At 37.6% G+C, this 19,379-nt stretch overlaps 2 long non-coding RNA genes across 2 annotated transcripts; both read left to right on the plus strand.

The window, feature by feature from the left end:
* The first annotated feature begins 994 nt into the window (after window positions 1–994).
* Window positions 995–7,255, plus strand: LOC139712560 (uncharacterized). The gene is made up of 3 exons (XR_011709571.1): window positions 995–1,992; window positions 5,076–5,165; window positions 6,638–7,255. It is a non-coding gene; the product is annotated as an uncharacterized lncRNA (long non-coding RNA).
* A 5,195-nt stretch (window positions 7,256–12,450) lies between these two features.
* On the plus strand, window positions 12,451–19,363 carry LOC139712561 (uncharacterized). The gene is made up of 3 exons (XR_011709572.1): window positions 12,451–13,015; window positions 13,669–13,799; window positions 14,834–19,363. It is a non-coding gene; the product is annotated as an uncharacterized lncRNA (long non-coding RNA).
* The last annotated feature ends 16 nt before the right edge of the window (window positions 19,364–19,379 follow it).

The raw sequence follows: 19,379 nt of genomic DNA on the forward strand, positions 1-19,379 counted from the left end.
AAGGTTACGTTCAATCCATTTTTACGAGGTGATAACGTCATCCAAGCAAAACTGTGTTAGTATATTCATGAAAGACTATTTAATAAGCTACAACATACTGAAATCTGGGCCAAAATCGGCAAAGGATAAGTGAAATACGCTCGAGTGACCTTGAAATTTGATGACGTCATTTTGAAAATTTACTCTTTTTTTTTCATTAAGAAATTTGATATCTTTTAATCATTTTTTCAGCATTGCCACCCCATGAAATGACATGTACATTTCATCAGCTTTCAAAATATGTAAAGAAAATGGGGGGTCACCGTCCATCCTGACGAGTAAAATCGGGTTTAAAATTGGCGGTTTTTGGCATAGTTGCACTGTATATCGCCATTGACGCGCGCGCGGAATTTCAACTTTGACGGGCCCGTATGACGTCATATTGAGTTGGATTGATTTGAAACTTGGTCGAAATATTCCTTGACATTTCAGACATCCGATCTGAGTGTAAAAACGGGAAATTTATATTGCATATGAGCTGTGCGTGCGTATATGCGCGCGCGTACGCGTCCGTCCGATTTTTTCAATTTTTTTAAAAATGCTCCAAATGGTCTGAAACGTGTGCAAAAAAATTTTGAGCTCGATTTGAGCATACAAATATTTCAACGCGCGCGTACGCGCACGTTTTAAGAGTATAGATGAATTTTGAGAAGATGAGTAGAATCAACTTGATTCGAACTATAGGTGAGGTAAAGTTCATAGAAACATTCCATTCCATTAATGAGATATGAATGAGAATGTGTTTTTATATAATGACGTCATAGTGACGTCACGGTCGACTGATCACTTTGATTTTATTAGATCTGTCGTCTTTGGGACATGATACATATATGGTATAATTTTGACATTGATAGGATGAGGACTTTCTGAGCTAACCTCTACACAACATTTGAGGAGAAAGAACTTTTTTGTGACAACGGGAAGTTTAACACTAGACTTAGAATTTGTCAACACTGACAAATTAGGTGATCCGATTTATTCGGAAATAAATGTTGTGACTACTGACCCTAATTTACCGAGAAAAGACATTGTCTGATGAATCACTTACTTTATGAGAAATATATGTGCTTGACATGTACTAAAATTTCCAGAAAAAATGTACTCCCATAGAGATAATACCTCATTTGCACAACCAAAATGGCGTCAGACCAAATCGTCGTTATTTTATGAGATGATACATCTATCGAGGTCCATGTGTGTGTGGAAAATATTTACATTTGACCTTTGATTCCACTTTACACAGCCAAGATGGCATCTGAGCAAAAAGTTATTTTATGAAATGATTCTTGCAACATGTTCCTTACGTGTGCAAAATGTGGGAAAGATAGGACGTGCATTTATCAAGATACACGATTAGACATTTTTGACCTTTGACCATAATTTACCTACCCAAGATGGTGTCTGATCAAGTAGTTGTTATTTCATGGAATTATGTTCGTGACATGAACTAAACATGTGGAGAATGTGTGGTTGATAGCCATTGTTGTTGTTGATTTATTGCACAGAAAGTGGAAGAAAGAAAGAAAAATAAAGAGCCCTCGGAATAACGAACTTTCGGATATCGAGCTGATCGTAAATTTGAACTGTAGTTAATGGTTAGGAAATACACTCGGCTTGCCATAGTTTGAGCGTTTGTGCGTGACAACGTCTTCAGCCCACAGAACTCCTTGTAAGACTGATGTTCTGTGCTTCCGCCTATGTACCTACCAAACTGCGTGCGCTCTATACACGTACACACATGTTCTCCGATCCCTATACCGTGTACGTGTATACAGTACGCGTGTTTACAGTGGTACGATGTGCTACAGTACTTTGTATGCAATCACGACGTACGTAAAGCTATGGTGTGATGGTAACTGTAAACTTTCTACGACTACTCTACGTCTAATTTCTTCCTAGCCTAAGACACGACCTTTGTTTGACACTGAGTTTTCAGCTCGAGTACCATACCAGGTAGGTGCACAGGCATGTCTAAACACAGACTGTCCCCCTTACTCGATTCTTGGTATCTGGCCCCACCGTATGCACCACATGCAGGCCCCCGCAGCTATTAAAGTAAAATCAAGGGAGATACCTCCCTGAATGTACGTTGTAGTGCGTATGAGGCTGTTGGTCGCAAGCAAGGTTTCTAACGTAGTTACGTAGAATTTAATGTTAGACCATGTTACCTGAATCTATGGGCAAGGTGAGATTTGTAAGAAGCCTAAGTTCCATTCAATTCCAAAGAGATAGTGATTTAGGGGTAGTAGTAGAACTAGACAGAAAGATCCGTCTGTCCGGAGGACTCTTTTATATTTTGCCATTAACGCTGTCCCCCGTAGACAGACGGAAGGTTGCAGTACCCATTGCTGTGTGGATGTTCTTAACCACTGTCTCTATGGAAAATTGGGTGAGGTACCTCACCCTTCTCGATTGCGTCTAATTCACGGCCCTAGGTCGGCAAATTTAAGCTTGTATGGTGAATTTATTTTTTTATGAATAGGTTACACTCACCAGATTAATGAATAATCCAACATTTTAGGAGAATTTTCAACGTAAAACACAGCCTGTCGCGTCGTCACATTCAAACTGCAGAAACATACACTATGAATCTATTAGCCAATCACATGCGAGGTAGTTTCTACGTGTTTGTTTTACTAAAACACGTACCTCGCATGTGATTGGCTTAGCAATTGTTACAGATTCAAAATGGCGACTTACTGCTCGCGAACGGCGATGTTGCGATATCGATAAAATTTCTGCATTATAACCGAGGTTATGTGAGTATTTCGATTGCACAATGTGAGAAATTTATCCCAAATATTGCTGCATAATGTGTCATGTCATGTCATACTTGTTTGAATGTAAAAAAGCTGTCTGAAATTTGGTTTATCGTAACGTTTGATCTGTGCGCGACTGCTCCACACAGGAGCCGCAATCATTGACTTCGGTCTGTATACGGAGGGGATCCGTGAAGCCAGACGCAGTCTCCGCGGAACATTCCCCGACGGACAGATACAGACCGATCTTTCGGTCAATAGTAGAACGTACGTCAGTAGGTCCATGGGCGAAATACGGACGCCATTTCTTAGCTAACAGATCGATAGAGGGCGTATTTATGTGGTGTAATAGCAGTGATTTCTGTGCATGATATGAATACAGAGCTACCAAGTCTCACGCATTGTGAGTGAGACTCAAGCATTTAGGGGTCGTCTCATGATCTCACGCATGGCACCCATTTTTCTCACGTATGGGGCAAAGTCTGGAATTAGGGCCCATAATAAGGAGCATGGTTCAAAGGATTAAAGTGATAGTTACAATTGAAGGTAGACATAAGGTCTAGGCCTATATTTTCCTTTTGTCTTTCAAAATAAGTAAAAGAAAAGATGGTCGCTTTATTATGCACCTGATCGTGCCATTAAGACTAGAACGGTCTAAGAGCTAAAAATTGAACTTGGCATCCCTGTGAATAGATGCTCTGTACATAGATGCACTGCACACACTCCATTATGGTGGAGGGAAATTTATCTTGTACACTGCCACTTGACAAGGGATGCCAAGTTCAAACAATTTTTATGAGTGAGATTTTCATAACTTGGTATCTCGGCGTGCGAATGTGCGCGCGAGTGAGGGTGTGGGAGGGTTTTTCCTTCCTGTGGCCTCCCACGGTAGGGAGCTTTTTCAATTTTTTGCTCTTAATGGTGCGGTCAGGTGCACACTTCAGTGATTATTTTTTTTCTTATTTTGACAGACAAAAGGGAAATATACCCTCAATTGCAACTATCACTTAAATCTTTTGAGCTATGCTCATTATTATAGGTCCAAGTTGCAGACTTCGCCCTATGCGTGAGAAAAATGGGTGTCATGCATGAGATTGTGAGATGGCCCCTAAATTCTAGAGTCTCGCGCAGCATGCGTGAGACTTGGTAGCTCTGCTTGACAGAGGTAGGCACGTAAGCAGAAACCTAGAACAGAGTGAGCGTGACGTGATCAACCTAATATGATGAGCTCAGTCATAGACTCTTTCATGGACTCCTTAGGGTTAGAGGATGACGTGGCGCAGATAATCAGAATGATTTAAAAGTGGTAATAAAATACGAAAAACAACATTTCTCCCTTTCATTTTTCCTTTTTTTTAGGGGGCATACAGGGGAAGAGACTACATTGTACTTAGGTACGAGTTCTTAATTGTCAGAAATGTATCTTTATTGGAATTGGGATAATTACCGTACCTAAGATTCTTTAGGAAATTTGCAAACTCCGTTCCAGTCTTGAACTTCCCCTTTAATGGATAATTAGGGCAGTTTCAGGGTGGTACACAATTTCTTGGTTTTTTTTTTTTTTTTTTTGGGGGGGGGGGGGGGGGGCAATTGCCTGATTAGGCTAGGTAATTTTGATACTTGCAAAACACTTGCCCGAAAATAGATATCATTTGCCCGAATTTTCTTACTGTAAAACAAATTTTTGCGTGCACTTTAATTTCGCGAGCGCCAAGAATCGCGAAATTAAAATGCACGCGAAAGTCCTTGTTTACACTACATGCATTGAACGCCAGTGGCACTTCGCGAAAATTTCATGCCACGAAAAAGGCTGTCGGTTCCAATTCGCGAAAAATTCGTGCCGCCAATATATCATGTTTTACAGTATTTAAATATTATTAATAATTATGAAACAAGGTTTTATTCTTTTCTGTTTCTGTCCTAATATCCTTCAAAATGTTTGACATTATTTAAAGAGTTTTGGACTAGTATTTTTGTTAGGTATCCTATCAAAACTGCACAAATTTTCAGGTAATTTTTCATTGTTTCATGCGAATATTGTCAAGTCAGAAAGGCATGAGTTGCAATACTGTTACTTCATGTGTTTCAGTAGCAAACATTGTAGAAGTTTGGGCCATTCATCATGCGATACATTAGAGACAGTCTGTCAAAACCAAATATGCTGGAATGTTAATTATTTATGATTGTTATGATATTCAAAGATTACTTATGTTTGCATGTTATATTAGAAAAGATATATATTTTATTGCATAATAACATTTTTGTTTTTTGTTTCAGAATTCCTAATCATCATTTGGATCTGTGGAGGATTTGGTTTTTCTTTTTGTGGACGGAGCAAAGTGGTCATTTTCCTGGTATAGTGTTTGGGTAATTCACTTTAGCGGGCTAAATTACTGTGCAATGCCAATTATCTTTAACACTTCAGGTACAAATGTTGTTTTTTGGAAAGAGTTGGGATTTGGTAGTCTGCTGTGGAGATAGCAGTATTTTTTTTTTTAGATGATGATCTGATTTTGATGTGAAATGCTTTTTCCTTAGACCCCAGATTGTGTATACTTGGGACTCATCTTCAAGAGGCTAATGTATGAAGGACACAAGTGCAGTTTTGGACTGGGGTACATGTGTTAAAAGACTGAATAAAGCACACAGTGACATCATATTAGGGGTACAGATTTCGATCTGTGTGCAGCAGTTGGATGTTATTTCATCAGTCATCATCCTAGTGCCAAACTGCAGTAAGGTCTACATGGTAGCTTTAAAATACAGGCAATATAATGTGATGTAACACTGTACAATATGTAGTATTCCTGTGAGGGAATATGTCTGCCATTGGTGTTTATGATAACTGGCATTGCACTATAGTACTTAGTATATCCCACCATACCTGCGTATTGTTGGTAGTGACTAAAGGTTATACAATTATTCACTTTAGGGGGGTAAGTTATTGCAGTTTTTTTTTTTTTTGGACACGAATCGGGCTTGTGTGGTCTATTGTGAGGATACCAGTATCTTCAATAGACTAATAGTGCAGTTTTACCTTGGGTTCATGAGAGATGGAACAGAGCACTGAATGACTTCATTTGAGTTGTACGTGATTGCCTATTGTAGGTTTTTGTCGAGCCCATTGGAGGTGAGGGGCGGGACTAAGGGATTGTGTGCAGTGTCTGTCCCTCCTTTATCCGCTCGTCTGTCGTCTGTCTGTAACGCTACAAAAACTGGAATATCTGTACTGAGGGCTTCAATTTTAATCAAATTTGGAGGGTACTGTGGTTATGCAAAGTTACACATTTTACCAAACAGCATGGTCACCTTAAGATCAAAGGTCACAGGCAGGGGTCAGTGAACTTTAAGGGCGGAAGTCAAGTTTTTTTATGGCGTGTTTCGATGATGGCTCATAACTTTTGATGGATATGTCTGTTTGCAACCAATCTTAGGTAGTAAATGTTTCCTTGGGAGATGAAGGTAACCACAAGGTCGGAGGTCACAGGCAGGGGTCAATGAACTCTTAGGAGCCAAAAAGTTGTTTAGGGTGCATTTTGATAATTTCTCATAACTTCTGACGGGCATGTCTGTTTGGATCCAAATTTAGGTGGTATATTGTCAAGTCAGAAAGGCATGAGTTGCAATACTATTACTTCATGTGTTTCAGTAGCAAACAGTGTAGAAGTTTGGGCCATTCAACATGCGATACATTAGAGACAGTCTATGTCAAAACCAAGAATACTGGAATGTTAATTATTCATGATTGTTATGATATTCAAACGTTACTTATGTTTGCATGTTATATTAGAAAAGATATATATTTTATTGAATAATAGCATTTTTGTTTTTTGTTTCAGAATTCCTCATCATCATTTGGATCTGTGGAGGATTCGGGTTTTTTTTTTTTTGTGGACAGAGCAAAGTGGTATAGTGTTTGGGTAATTCACTTTAGCGGGCTAAATTATTGTGCATTGCCGATTACCCTTAACACTTTAGGTACAAATGTTATTTTTTGGCAGGAGTTGGAATTGAGCAGTCTACTGTGGAGATAGCAGTATTTCTTTTATGAAAATGAACTGATATTGATATAAAATGCTTTTTCCTTAGACGCCAGACTGAGTATACTTGGGACTCATCTTTAGCAGGCTAATGTACCAAGGACACATGTGCAGTTTTGCACTGGGGTGTTAAAAGACTGAATAAACCACACAGGGGTGCAGATTGTGATCTGTGTGCAGCAGTTGGATGTTATTTCATCAGTCATCATCCTAGTGCCAAACTGCAGTAAGGTCTACATGGTAGCTTTAAAATACAGGCAATATGTGACGTAACACTGCGCAATATGTAGTATTCCTGTGAAGGAATATGTCTGCCATTGGTGTTTATGATAACTGGCATTGCACTATAGTATATCCCACTAAAGTAAATACTTGCGTATTGTTGGTAGTGACTAAAGGTTATGCAGGATGTACAATTATTCACTTTAGGAGAATAAGTTATTGCAGTTTTTTTTTTTTGGACAAGAATCAGGCTTGTGTAGTCTATTGTGAGGATACCAGTATCTTCAATAGACTAATAGTGCAGTTTTACCTTGGGTTCATGAGAGATGGAACAGGGCACTGAACGACTTCATTTGAGTTGTACGTGATTGCCTATTGTAGGTTTTTGTTGAGCCCATTGGAGGTGAGGGGCGGGACTAAGGGATTGTGTGCAGCGTCCGACCGTCCATTGTCGGCTTGTCTGTCGTCTGTCTGTAACGCTACAAAAACTGGAATATCTGTACTGAGGGGTTCAATTTTAATGAAATTTGGAGGGTAGAGTGGTTATGGAAAGTTACACATTTTACTAAACAGCAAGGTCACCTTAAGGTCAAAGGTCACAGGCAGGGGTCAATGAACTTTAAGGGCTGAAGACAAGTGTTTGATGGCGTGTTTCGATAATGGCTCATGACTTTTGATGGACATGTCTGTTTGCAACCAAACTTAGGTGGTAAATGTTTCCTTGGGAGATGAAGGTCACCACAAGGTTGAAGGTCACAGGCAGGGGTCAATGATCTTTTAGGGGCCAAAGTCATGTTTTTTAGGGTGCATTTTGGTAATTTCTCACAGCTCTTGACGGACATGTCTGTTTGGAACGAATCTTATTTGGTAGATATCTCTTGGAGAGTTGAAGGTCATTACAAGGTTAAAGGTCACAGACATGGGTTACCAAACTTTGAGAGTTAGAATTTTTTCTATTCTGTGCAAACGGACAAGAGACATTTTGGCAATTGTCTTGTTTATAAAGGAAATGTTTCCTTCTTCAAGTTGTTTACGAGGGTTTTAATGTACTCTAAGGACACAAGTGCAAGTTTTGCAGTGGGTGATGACAAATGGAATATAGCACACATTGACATCACTTAAGTGGTGTACACTGTGTTGTGTGTAGGCCCTACACCAGTTGTGCTTGTTTTCATCAATTTTTTATAGCCTACTGCCAAACTACACTACTGTTGTATGGTTGATTCAAATTACTGGCAATGTGTACTGACTTGAGATTACAAAATCCCTTGTTTATAGGGTTAGTATTGCTGTAAAGGAATAGGGAAGACTGGGGTCAAGTGGGACAAAGGGTGAAGTGGGAGACTTGTGTAGCTCTAAAACCATTTGGCTAATTAAAAATTATGTCATATTAATTAGTAAAAAGGTGTGTGTAAGCACAATTCAGAAATATGCCAAGAGTTTGTTCACATTCCTGCTGATATGAGTAGTACAATCCAAATGTATCAGCACACTGCTTCCTAGTTTGCTGTGTGTCACTTTGGATTGTTCAGATCCGTGAAGACTACTGTAGCACTCACAATAGATGCATTGTAAGATGGAATATACTTGCCTTTGCCATTATACCAATACCTTTTCCATTGAGACCAATTACCTTTGCCATTGATACGAATTACCTTTGCCATTGAATTGATACCAGTAACCTCTGCCATTAAATTGATACCAATTACCTTTGTCGTTGATACCAATACCTTTGCCATTGGTACCAAAAACTTTGATTGAATTGTTAAGATTGTGACAAAAGGACCTTATTTTTACTTTATCATTTTGCATAAAAAAGTACTTTGACTTTGTCATGAAATTGGCACTTTGTTTAAGGCCTGTCCTTAGTATTCATAAATTCCATCAAGGTAGCATGTCACCATTCCAGTCTATTCATATATTATTTGAATGTTTATATCTTAAACAACTGTGAGGGGGATGAAAAACAAAAATGTGTTTACGGGGTTAGATTTTGCAATTTTATATAACAAATAATTTTTGCTGGCATTTCCAACAAAAATAATGAAAGCTTCTCTTTGCCATAAAATCAGTTCGCTTGCATGGAATGCGTTGAAAATTACAGAATATAGTCTTCATGTAACTTACGATATTCAGTTGGTAAATTTGTAAATAAGTGCATTGATGTCTTTAAAATATTTTTAAAATACCGTTGAGAGAGGGCGCTAGGGTCTGGAAGACAAACTGTTTCAGTACCTCTCAATTATTTATTTCTGCATGAATCATGTTCTAATGTGGTACGGTTCCATGACATTTGCTCTCGCAACAGTAGCTCCGGTCTACTTTTGCCATGATAACCCTAAACCTAACGCTAACTGTAATGCTAACCCTAATCCTAAACTTTGCATTGTTCTGAACAAAAAATGAAATCATGTCCTTGACCTTACCCTTTAATGTTTCGAGATATGTAGACTGGAGCAAATGTCGTGTCACCCTTGGTACATTGGTATACATGATCATGGTCATTATATCAAGTGTGCTGATGAGGATGAGGAAAAATAGTCATGTTGAGGTCATGTGTTCCCAATTATTTGTTTATTGCTATGTCAATTTTGTTCACAATTGATGAGAGTGATGAAGTCCACATTTAGTGTCCTGCCAGTCAGAAGTCAAATTTATCTATTTTTTTATTTTTGCATCAGATATATGTCAAAACTTTATGCATCTTTTGGTAATACTACATGTATATTGATGAGGAATATATTGTCAAAGGAGATCTAGAAGACAAAACATTATATTGGAAGACAGCAAGTGTTATTGCGTAAGAAAGTCTCGGAAAATTATGCTTCCCTCAGGTCACAAAAGGAAGTAACTTCGAAAGCTAACTTTGAGTGAATGAAGAAAATGATATTAGTTTTTCCGCTCTAATATAATGGCTACCCCTCCCGGTTATATTATAAAAAAAAAAAAAGAAATGAAGAGCAGATATCATCAGTTTGATTTTGCCACCATAATTTCGTTACCCATAGTGACCTCTTAGTAATAGTGCAGTCAAACTTGAAAATTTCAGAGTTTTAGATCGTAGGGCAGCATAATTTTCCCCTGACTTTGGGAGGCAGGATCAGAAACCACAATATAATTTCAACAAAGCTTATGTTCTTTTTGTTTTCTTTCTTTACAGGTCTGTGAAACCCCTGGATAAGAAAACAGGATACAGGTGAAACCCCTGTAAAACAAAACAGGATACAGGTGAAACCCCTGTAAAACAAAACCGGTGAACAGGTGAAACCCCTGACAAACGAGAAAACAGGTGAACAGGTGAAACCCCTGACAAACGAGAAAACAGGTGAACAGGTGAAACCCCTGACAAACGAGAAAACAGGTGAACAGGTGAAACCCCTGACAAACGAGAAAACAGGTGAACAGGTGAAACCCCTGACAAACGAGAAAACAGGTGAACAGGTGAAACCCCTGACAAACGAGAAAACAGGTGAACAGGTGAAACCCCTGAAAAAACAAGAAAACCGGAGAACAGGTGAAACCCCTGTGTATATAACAAGAAAACCGGAGAACAGGTGAAACCCCTGTGTATATAACAAGAAAACCGGAGAACAGGTGAAACCCCTGTGTATATAACAAGAAAACCGGAGAACAGGTGAAACCCCTGTGTATATAACAAGAAAACCGGAGAACAGGTGAAACCCCTGTGTATATAACAAGAAAACCGGAGAACAGGTGAAACCCCTGTGTATATAACAAGAAAACCGGAGAACAGGTGAAACCCCTGTATATAACAAGAAAACCGGAGAACAGGTGAAACCCCTGTATATAACAAGAAAATTGGAAAGTATATATAACAAGAAAATTGGAAAGTATATATAACAAGAAAACCGGAGAACAGGTGAAACCCCTGTATATAACAAGAAAACCGGAGAACAGGTGAAACCCCTGTATATAACAAGAAAATTGGAAAGTATATAAACGAGAGAACAGGTGAAACCCCTGAAAAAACAAGAAAACTGGAGAACAGGTGAAACCCCTGTGTATAACAAGAAAACCGGAGAACAGGTGAAACCCCTGTATATAACAAGAAAATTGGAAAGTATACATACAATCAAGAAAACAAGAAACGAGTGAAACCCCTGTATATAAACTGGAACAGAAGCACAGAGAGTCATAATAAATAAATGCAAAGAGTGATAGTACACAAAAAGTGCAACCAGTGATTTAACTGAATAAGTAGAAGGGGTGGAATTGCAGAATAAGTGTTAAGAGTAATATTGGAGATTAAATACAAAGAGTGATATTACACTAAAAAGAGGAAAGAGTGATATTAGGGAGAAACAGAGATCTGAAAGTATGAGTACTAAAAAACATTGTCATTTGTGAATTTGTCTTGGGATATAAATTGTGATAGAGAAAAAACGGGCTTGATTAGAGTAAATACAATCTTATAAAATTGCTATTACATACTTTAGAAATAGGCAAATTTGTAAAAAAAAGGGAACCAACCTGGGATATTTAAAGTTGCACAAATAGAAGACTGTGATTACAAAGATAAAACTCTATCTGCTCTAACTGAATTTGAATCTTCAGCAAACCTGAATCTTTGATCCTACTCATCTTGAAAGAACTTGAAATAATTTCAAAGAGAATCAGAGAGAGAGAGTCTCAGAATCAGAGGCAGAAAGAGTCGGAATCAAAGACAGAAAGAGTTAGAATCAAAGAGAGAAAGAGTAATAAGAGAGGAAGAGTCAGAATTGAGGAGAAAAAGAGTCGAAATCTAACAAAAGAGTTTTAAGGAGTGTTGAATAAAGAGTGCATTCTGTAAAGGAGGTGAAAACTATAAAGCAATCAGAATTGAAGAGAATCATAATTGAAAGAGAATTCTCTTACAGGAGGCGAGAAGTTTGCTGAAAATTTAAAAATAGAAATATAGTCTTGCATCACTTCAGAAACGGTGTCTTGAGTGGGGAATTTACGGTAAAAGAGAATTGAAGAGCGCCATCTTAAGACAAAAGCATTATATGTGATAAACGTTATTGCGGTAGACAATACAAGTCTTCTTCTGGTGGCAAGATAGGTGTACACAAAGATAAGCAAAGGTGCGAGTGCTATAATCGCATTCCTGAAATTGCCGCAGTAGCCATTACTAGCAGGTAATAGACAAAGAGCGCCACCTGTTGGTAGAAAACAATTAAGAATACACACATTGCACAAAATAATTTTTCTTGGCAGACAAAAAGCGACACCTGTTGGTAGTAACTAATTAAACAACACACCTTGTACAAATAATTTTTCTCGGTAGATAAGAAGCGCCACCTGTTGGTAGAAACATTATAAGGACTGGTGTCACAGCCTCATTGCAAGTACATTGTACAGTGTAATACAGTTCACGCATATATTAGCTTTCAAGGCAATACAATTCTACAATTTTGTTGTCAATTGCAATACAGAGTACCAGGGGTAGACCTGATTCATATAAGTATAGTGATTCAAGGAATATATTGATTGAACAGTACATTTATTTGGTAATAGGTACCTACTTTCAAAGCCCTGTAGTTTGACAATGGAAGCAAGTGAATTCAAGAATGTTATTGGTGATATCCTAGATATCCTCCATAGTTGTGACTTGAGAAATCTAGAGGTCAGTGAATGTGATGCATGTTGTAATGTGATCAATGAAAATGAAAGCAGAGTACCATGTGAGGATTGTGGCAAGCAGTTTCATGTGATGTGTACAGGAACTATTTCTGAGGCTAGACTGTGTGATGCAAGGTTGATTTGGATATGTTCAGCATGTGGAAGCAATAATATTGCCCATCGCATCTTTGACAAAATTGGCATTCCCTGTCATTTCAACAGATACGAGCTTCTCAAAGACATTGGTGATGAAGATTCTGGTGCTGATGTTTCACATTCATCATGCAAGAGCTGCAACCAGAGAAGGAAACCAAGCAAGAGACTGAAAAAGAGGTACCGGTATGTGAAAAGAAAGGACAATGGAATTCTAGAAATGACAAATGTGTGTGTGCAGAAAAGAGCAGATTGTGAGAGAGATGAATCAGATTCGACTTTCATGACAAATCTGACCAAGAGCCAATTTCAGCCATTAGAAACTGCAGTGGATGATGGTTGGATAACTGTGAAATCAAGGAAGACAAAAGTGACTACATCCCAAACAATGACTGACAATCCCAAGACCAAGACCTTTAACAAGAGCTCAGTGAGATCAGTAAATGGTGTGCCTCTCCAACCTGGTGTGACCTACATTGGCAAAGCAATGAAAGCCTACTATCTTGAAAAACAGAAAAGAGCCAAGACCAGCAAGGGCAAGAAATCAAATGCAGAAACAAAGCAAAAAGAACCTGGTAAACTCGTGAAGCAAAATGTGAATGCAAACTTGGACACAGAACGAAATGATAGTCTGCAGGTATATACTGAATCTGTATTGAATGTATATTCAAAGTGTGTTCAGTCACCTCATGTGATGGCAAAATACACTGAGCAGATCTATGCAAAAACACAGAGAAGTTGGGCTGATGTGGCTAAAAGCACTCCGAATATGAGTAATGAATGTTGCGTACCGAATGGTGATCAGACTACATGTGCCTCTGTCCCTTCCACAGACATTGAAAAAGAAGTTTGGAATGTGAACAGGCTCTATGGAGGTGGAAATGCACGGCAACCAAGAAAGAAAGGTCGTTTCACCAAGATCAACAGACAAAGTGTGCTACCGGAAAAAAATGCTGACTCACAGGTGCGTAATAATGGAAAGGTCAAACCTGACATTCCTGAAGGAGAACATGTAGCAAAGAATGAAAAGTTGTGTAAGAATGAAACATCTGACCATGAGGACAGTAATTCCACAAGTAGAGACAACACAAGCTCGAATGATATCTCCAAAGTGAAACGTGACAGAATGCACAATGTGCATGAACTGAACCCATGTTACAGTGAAAGAAAAGATGTTGAAAGTGACAGACAAATATCAGTGAAGGAATTGTTCCCTGTGAATTCTTGTACAGATGTAAGTGTTCACTCTCCATGTCAGAGACCTGTTTCAGCTACACAGTGTGCTGAAGTTTGTAATGAATCAATATTCTTGCCTGAAAGTGAAAAAACTACTAATCCATCTGACTGCATAGTAATGAATGATGATTCTGCGAAAAGTGCTGACCACCACAATTCATATGATGTACAGGAATCAATAGTACATGTATTAGATGATGAACCAGCTGCAAGTGATTTAGAGACTGAAGAACGCGTCTGTAAGCATGTTTCACTCTCAAGTTCTGAATGTGGTAGAAGGCAATCATATCCTATGACCAAAACAATCGCACAAGGAAATTTTAATCAAGGTGATCAACGATTTGGTTACACTGCTGGCAAACAATGTGCATGTAATTCCCTTGTGGCAGTTCTCTACACCCAAACCAAGAATGGAATCGAAATGAGATCTCGTGATCTTGATCAGATTCTGACACTTGGGAATGAGTTGTATTATTACATAAAGAAGGATTCACCACTGAATGAAGAGCTTGTAATGATAGATGAATTACCCAAGGAACTTCATATTCTGGATGAAAAATTTCAAATAACCTATGCTGAATCAAAATATGGAGTGTTGGATGGAAATCAAAACAATTTGTCAAATTTTGGTGCTTTGTCATTGAGCCAAGCCTTAGAACAAGAACTATGCAGATATGATGCATGTCTTATGAATTTTGCTGAGAGTACATTTGCAATCATTACACATGACAATGGTTATTATGTATTTGATTCTCATTCCAGAAGTCATGATGGGTACTTGGTACAAGATGGATGCAGTGTCTTGCTTAGCATTTCATCATGGCAAGGTATACAGGTACACTGTTTGAATTTGGCAAAATCAATGGCATGTGATTTACGTACTACTCAGTTTGAACTAACCGGTCTGGCATTAGAATCCAATTCTAAGAAAAATGCATTGACAACTAGTGGCTCCAAGAGATCAAACTCAGTAAATACTGCATGGAGGAATACAAATGATCAAAATAGCAACATTTCAAAACATTGTGATCATGTTAAAGGAACTAACAGTGATAGCTGTAAGACTCAAAATGAAACAAAGAAAAACAGAGTAAATGTAAACAGTGATGGCTATGGGAATGAGAATGAAGTTGAATTTGTTTCAGTTGAAAAGACAACAGAAAGAAGAGATCGAAATTTCAAATTTGTGCCGATTACATACGTAGACAAACAGTCTTTGTGCAATAAATTGAATTTCAGTTACAGTGGTACTGCCAATGAATCAATGGAGGATAGAAATGAAAGTTTGTATATTGGGAAACCTGTAAATATCAAGAGAGTTATGGGTGATGGCAACTGCTTTTACAGAAGTATTGCTCATGTAGTTACTGGCAGCGAAAGAAACCATTTCATTCTCAGGAAATCCAATGTGGCACATTTACTGGAAACGGGTGATTTATTTAAAAATGTGATAGACACAGTGAAATATCAGAGTGTCAGGGACTTTGTTCTTCAAGAGAAATTGATGGATTTAGGAACATGGGCTGGTCACACTGATATTAGCTCAATGGCACATATGCTAGATCGTGATATATATGTGTATGATGATCGAACAGAAAATTGGCAAATACTGTCTGCAAGGAAACCTGGATACTACAACAAAGTAACAACTGAGAGAGCCATATATATTCTGTTCACTGGAGGCAATCATTTTGACGCAGTGGAAAGTGTAACTACTGTTCTGTCTAGTACTTTGAATGGGAAATTACCTGTATTCCATGTGAATTCAGATAGAAGTGTAGAAAATAAGAAGGAAAGTCATGATTTATCATGTGAGATTACTAAAACCCTAACATTAAAGAAATGTAGTGTTAGAATGAGGAAAATGACACAAAAACAAATAATGGTATCAAACCTGCAAGAGACACAAATTCCATTGCAAAACACATGTGATGAGACAGTAAATGCGGACATTGATGCATCTGAGGTGAGACAAGTGGGAGAAATAAAAAAGATTGATCTCATGTACAGACCTGTGAATAAATCTGATAGAGAGAAGCTTTGTTGCAAATTAGGTATAAAGGTTAATGACAAATGTAGCAGTAATGATATGCAAAAAGATATGGTAGAAAGGGATGATATTACTATCCTGTCACAACCATTGACTATCTATAGAATTACTGGTGATGGAAATTGCTTTTACAGAGCTATATCATATGTTATATGTGGCAAGGAAGATTCTCACCGTGATGTTCGAAAAGCAATAGTTAAACATATTTTACAAAACAAGGAAGATTATGTAAGTCTTTTAAGATCAGGATACACAGATATTGTAAAATACATTGGAAAGGAAAGAGTATTCAACAATGGCACATGGGCTACAGAATTGGAAATAATGGCCTTATCAAATTTGCTAGATACTGATATATATATATATGAAAATAATGGTTCAAAATGGAAATTATTTGGTGCGAGCAAACTTCAGTTTGGAATTATTACATCACAAAAAGGTATTTACTTGCAACACACAAATGGCAATCATTACGATGTCGTAGAATCTGTATGTCCAACGATCCAAAAATCAGGTTCATGTCAAAAGCTGTCAAGATCACAAAATATTACTGATATGGAAACACCTGTGACAAGAAAGAGAAAACTCACAACAAAGAGGAAAGTTACAAAACCTGTCAGTGATTGTCAAATCAATGTATTGAACAATGAAGTATTAGAGGATGACATGGAACCTGCAGTTGAAATGAGTAGGCACACTGAAGAATCTGAAGAAGTTAAAACTACTATGCAGACTACAAAAAGGAAAAAACAAAGAAAAAAAAGGAATGCTAATGTTACCCGACAAAGAAATAGAGATCAAATGAGAGCACAGAGAGAAAAGAAAAAAAATGAGCAAAGGCAGTTAGAAACAGAATTTTTATCAGATGATCAGCCTTACCTATCCCGCAAACTTAAAAAAGCAGCTGCAAAGAAAGTAAAATATCAAACAGATGTAACTTATAGGTTAGAAAAGAACGAGGAAATTAAGAAGAGGCAAAAAGACAAGTACTCCTTGGATCCCACATTCAGAGAAAGGCTTAAGAAAATGAGGAAGGCTAGTTATCAAAGCAATGCTTTATTCCGAGAAAGGCTTAAGAAATTGAGGAGAGCTAGATATCAAAACAATGTTTTATTCCGAGAGAGGCTTAAGAAACTGAGGAATGCTAAATATCAAAGCAATGCTTTATTCCGAGAGAGGCTTAAGAAACTGAGCAAAGCTAAATATGAAAACAATGCTTTATTCAGAGAGAGGCTTAAGAAGCTGAGGAGAGCTAGATATCAAAACAATGGTTCATTTAGAGAGAGGCTTAAGAAACTGAGGAAAGCTAGATATCAAAACAATGCTTCATTTAGAGAGAGGCTTAAGAAACTGAGGAAAGCTAGATATCAAAACAATGCTTCATTTAGAGAGAGGCTTAAGAAACTGAGGAGAGCTAGATATCAAAACAATGCTTTATTCCGAGAAAGGCTTAAGAAACTGAGGAGAGCTAGATATCAAAACAATGCTTTATTCCGAGAGAGGCTTAAGAAACTGAGGAGAGCTAAATATCAAAACAATGCATCATTTAGAGAGAGGTGTAAGAAAATTATGAGAAAAGTTTCAAATATCAAGTACAAGACAAATTTTGTGTACAGACAGCAGGTTGCGTTGAGAAATGTGAAACAAAAAAAGCGAGAAAAAATGAATATGAGAAATTGTGATCATGTTTTGAAAAAATTTAGGGAAATAATTTCACACGGCCCTGAATATGTATGTTGTGTCTGTTTGAAATTATTATTCAGAAATCAAGTATTGAAGTGCACGAAGGCAAAATATAATGATTCAAAATGCTTAAAAGAGGAGTACTTGCATACATGCAGTGATGACTGTGATGTTGACTGTCAAATAGTAAATTCACCTAGAAATTCTTTATGGATTTGTTACACTTGCCACAGGAAATTATTAGCTGGTAATATGCCTTCTGAAGCTAGCAGAAATAACTTAGAATTACATGCTATTCCTGCCGAACTTGAAAATCTGAATCAGTTGGAAACACATTTGATTGCACTAAACATTCCATTTATGAAAATTTTGAACCTGCCAAAAGGAGGACAGTATGGAGTACATGGCCCAACAGTTTGTGTACCTTCACGCACAGATGAAACTGTAAAGATATTACCTCGACCAGAGACTGATGATCAATTAATTCGTGTAAAACTGAAGAGGAAACTGTCATATAAAGGACATTATGAATATCAGTTTGTCAAGAAAAAGAATGTGCTAGCTGCATTGGAATATTTGAGGAAAAATAATAAGTGGTATTCTGATATTGCTATAAATAATGAATGGAGCTCTGATTTATCAGAGAAAAATAGTCAAGCAGCTTGTGTTGAACCGCTGGATTCAAGTGAAATTAATGATGATGACGATGATGTAGAGGATGATCAAGTTGGACGGTTACAGGGAATTCAGTTAAACACATGTTTACAGAAGGTTGATATGAGGCAAGAAGTGCTTGATCAATTTTTCGATGATATTATATGTTGTGCACCTTGTGAAAAGAACAGTCCTGTATCACTGCTGATGGATGAGAGTAATGAGGCAAAATGTTTTCCTGCTCTATTTCCAACAGGCCAGCCAACATTTCATGATACTAGGTACATTGACATAACACTTGGTCGTTATTTACATAATCGTCTGATGCATGTAGACAACAGATTTGCAAAAAATACAGAATATATCTTCTATGCTCAGTGTATTTATGAACTGCAACAAATACTTTCTAATGTTTCTATAGCTGTCAGAAAAAGCTCAGAGGAAATAGATAATCCCACATCGATGCAGTCTTCAGATCTCAAAGATGCAAGAAAGGTTCGTGAGATACTGGATTCGAATAAAGGATACAAATTTCTGAAACAAATACGGGGAACACCTCCATACTGGCAATCTACACAGAAAGATGTATTAGCAATGGTTAGACAACTTGGAAAACCTACATGGTTTGCATCATTTTCCTCAGCTGAGATGAGATGGCCTGAAGTTATTAATACATTGCTACATCAACAAGGTGATAGAAGAAAAGCAAATGATCTAGATTGGACAGATAAGTGTAATTTATTAAAGTCAAATCCAGTGACAGTATCTCGTATGTTTGATAAACGCTTTCATGCATTTTTGAACAAAGTGATTCTTTCCGAGGCAGAACCTATTGGCAAGATAATTGACTACTTCTACAGAATTGAATTTCAACAAAGAGGATCTCCACACACACACTGTTTATTCTGGGTTGAAAATGCA

Source organism: Diadema antillarum, unplaced genomic scaffold (genome assembly GCF_040938485.1).
Source record: "Diadema antillarum isolate AM-2024a unplaced genomic scaffold, OU_Dant_1.0 seq00001820_RagTag, whole genome shotgun sequence".
In the NCBI taxonomy this organism is placed as follows: Eukaryota; Metazoa; Echinodermata; class Echinoidea; order Diadematoida; family Diadematidae; genus Diadema; species Diadema antillarum.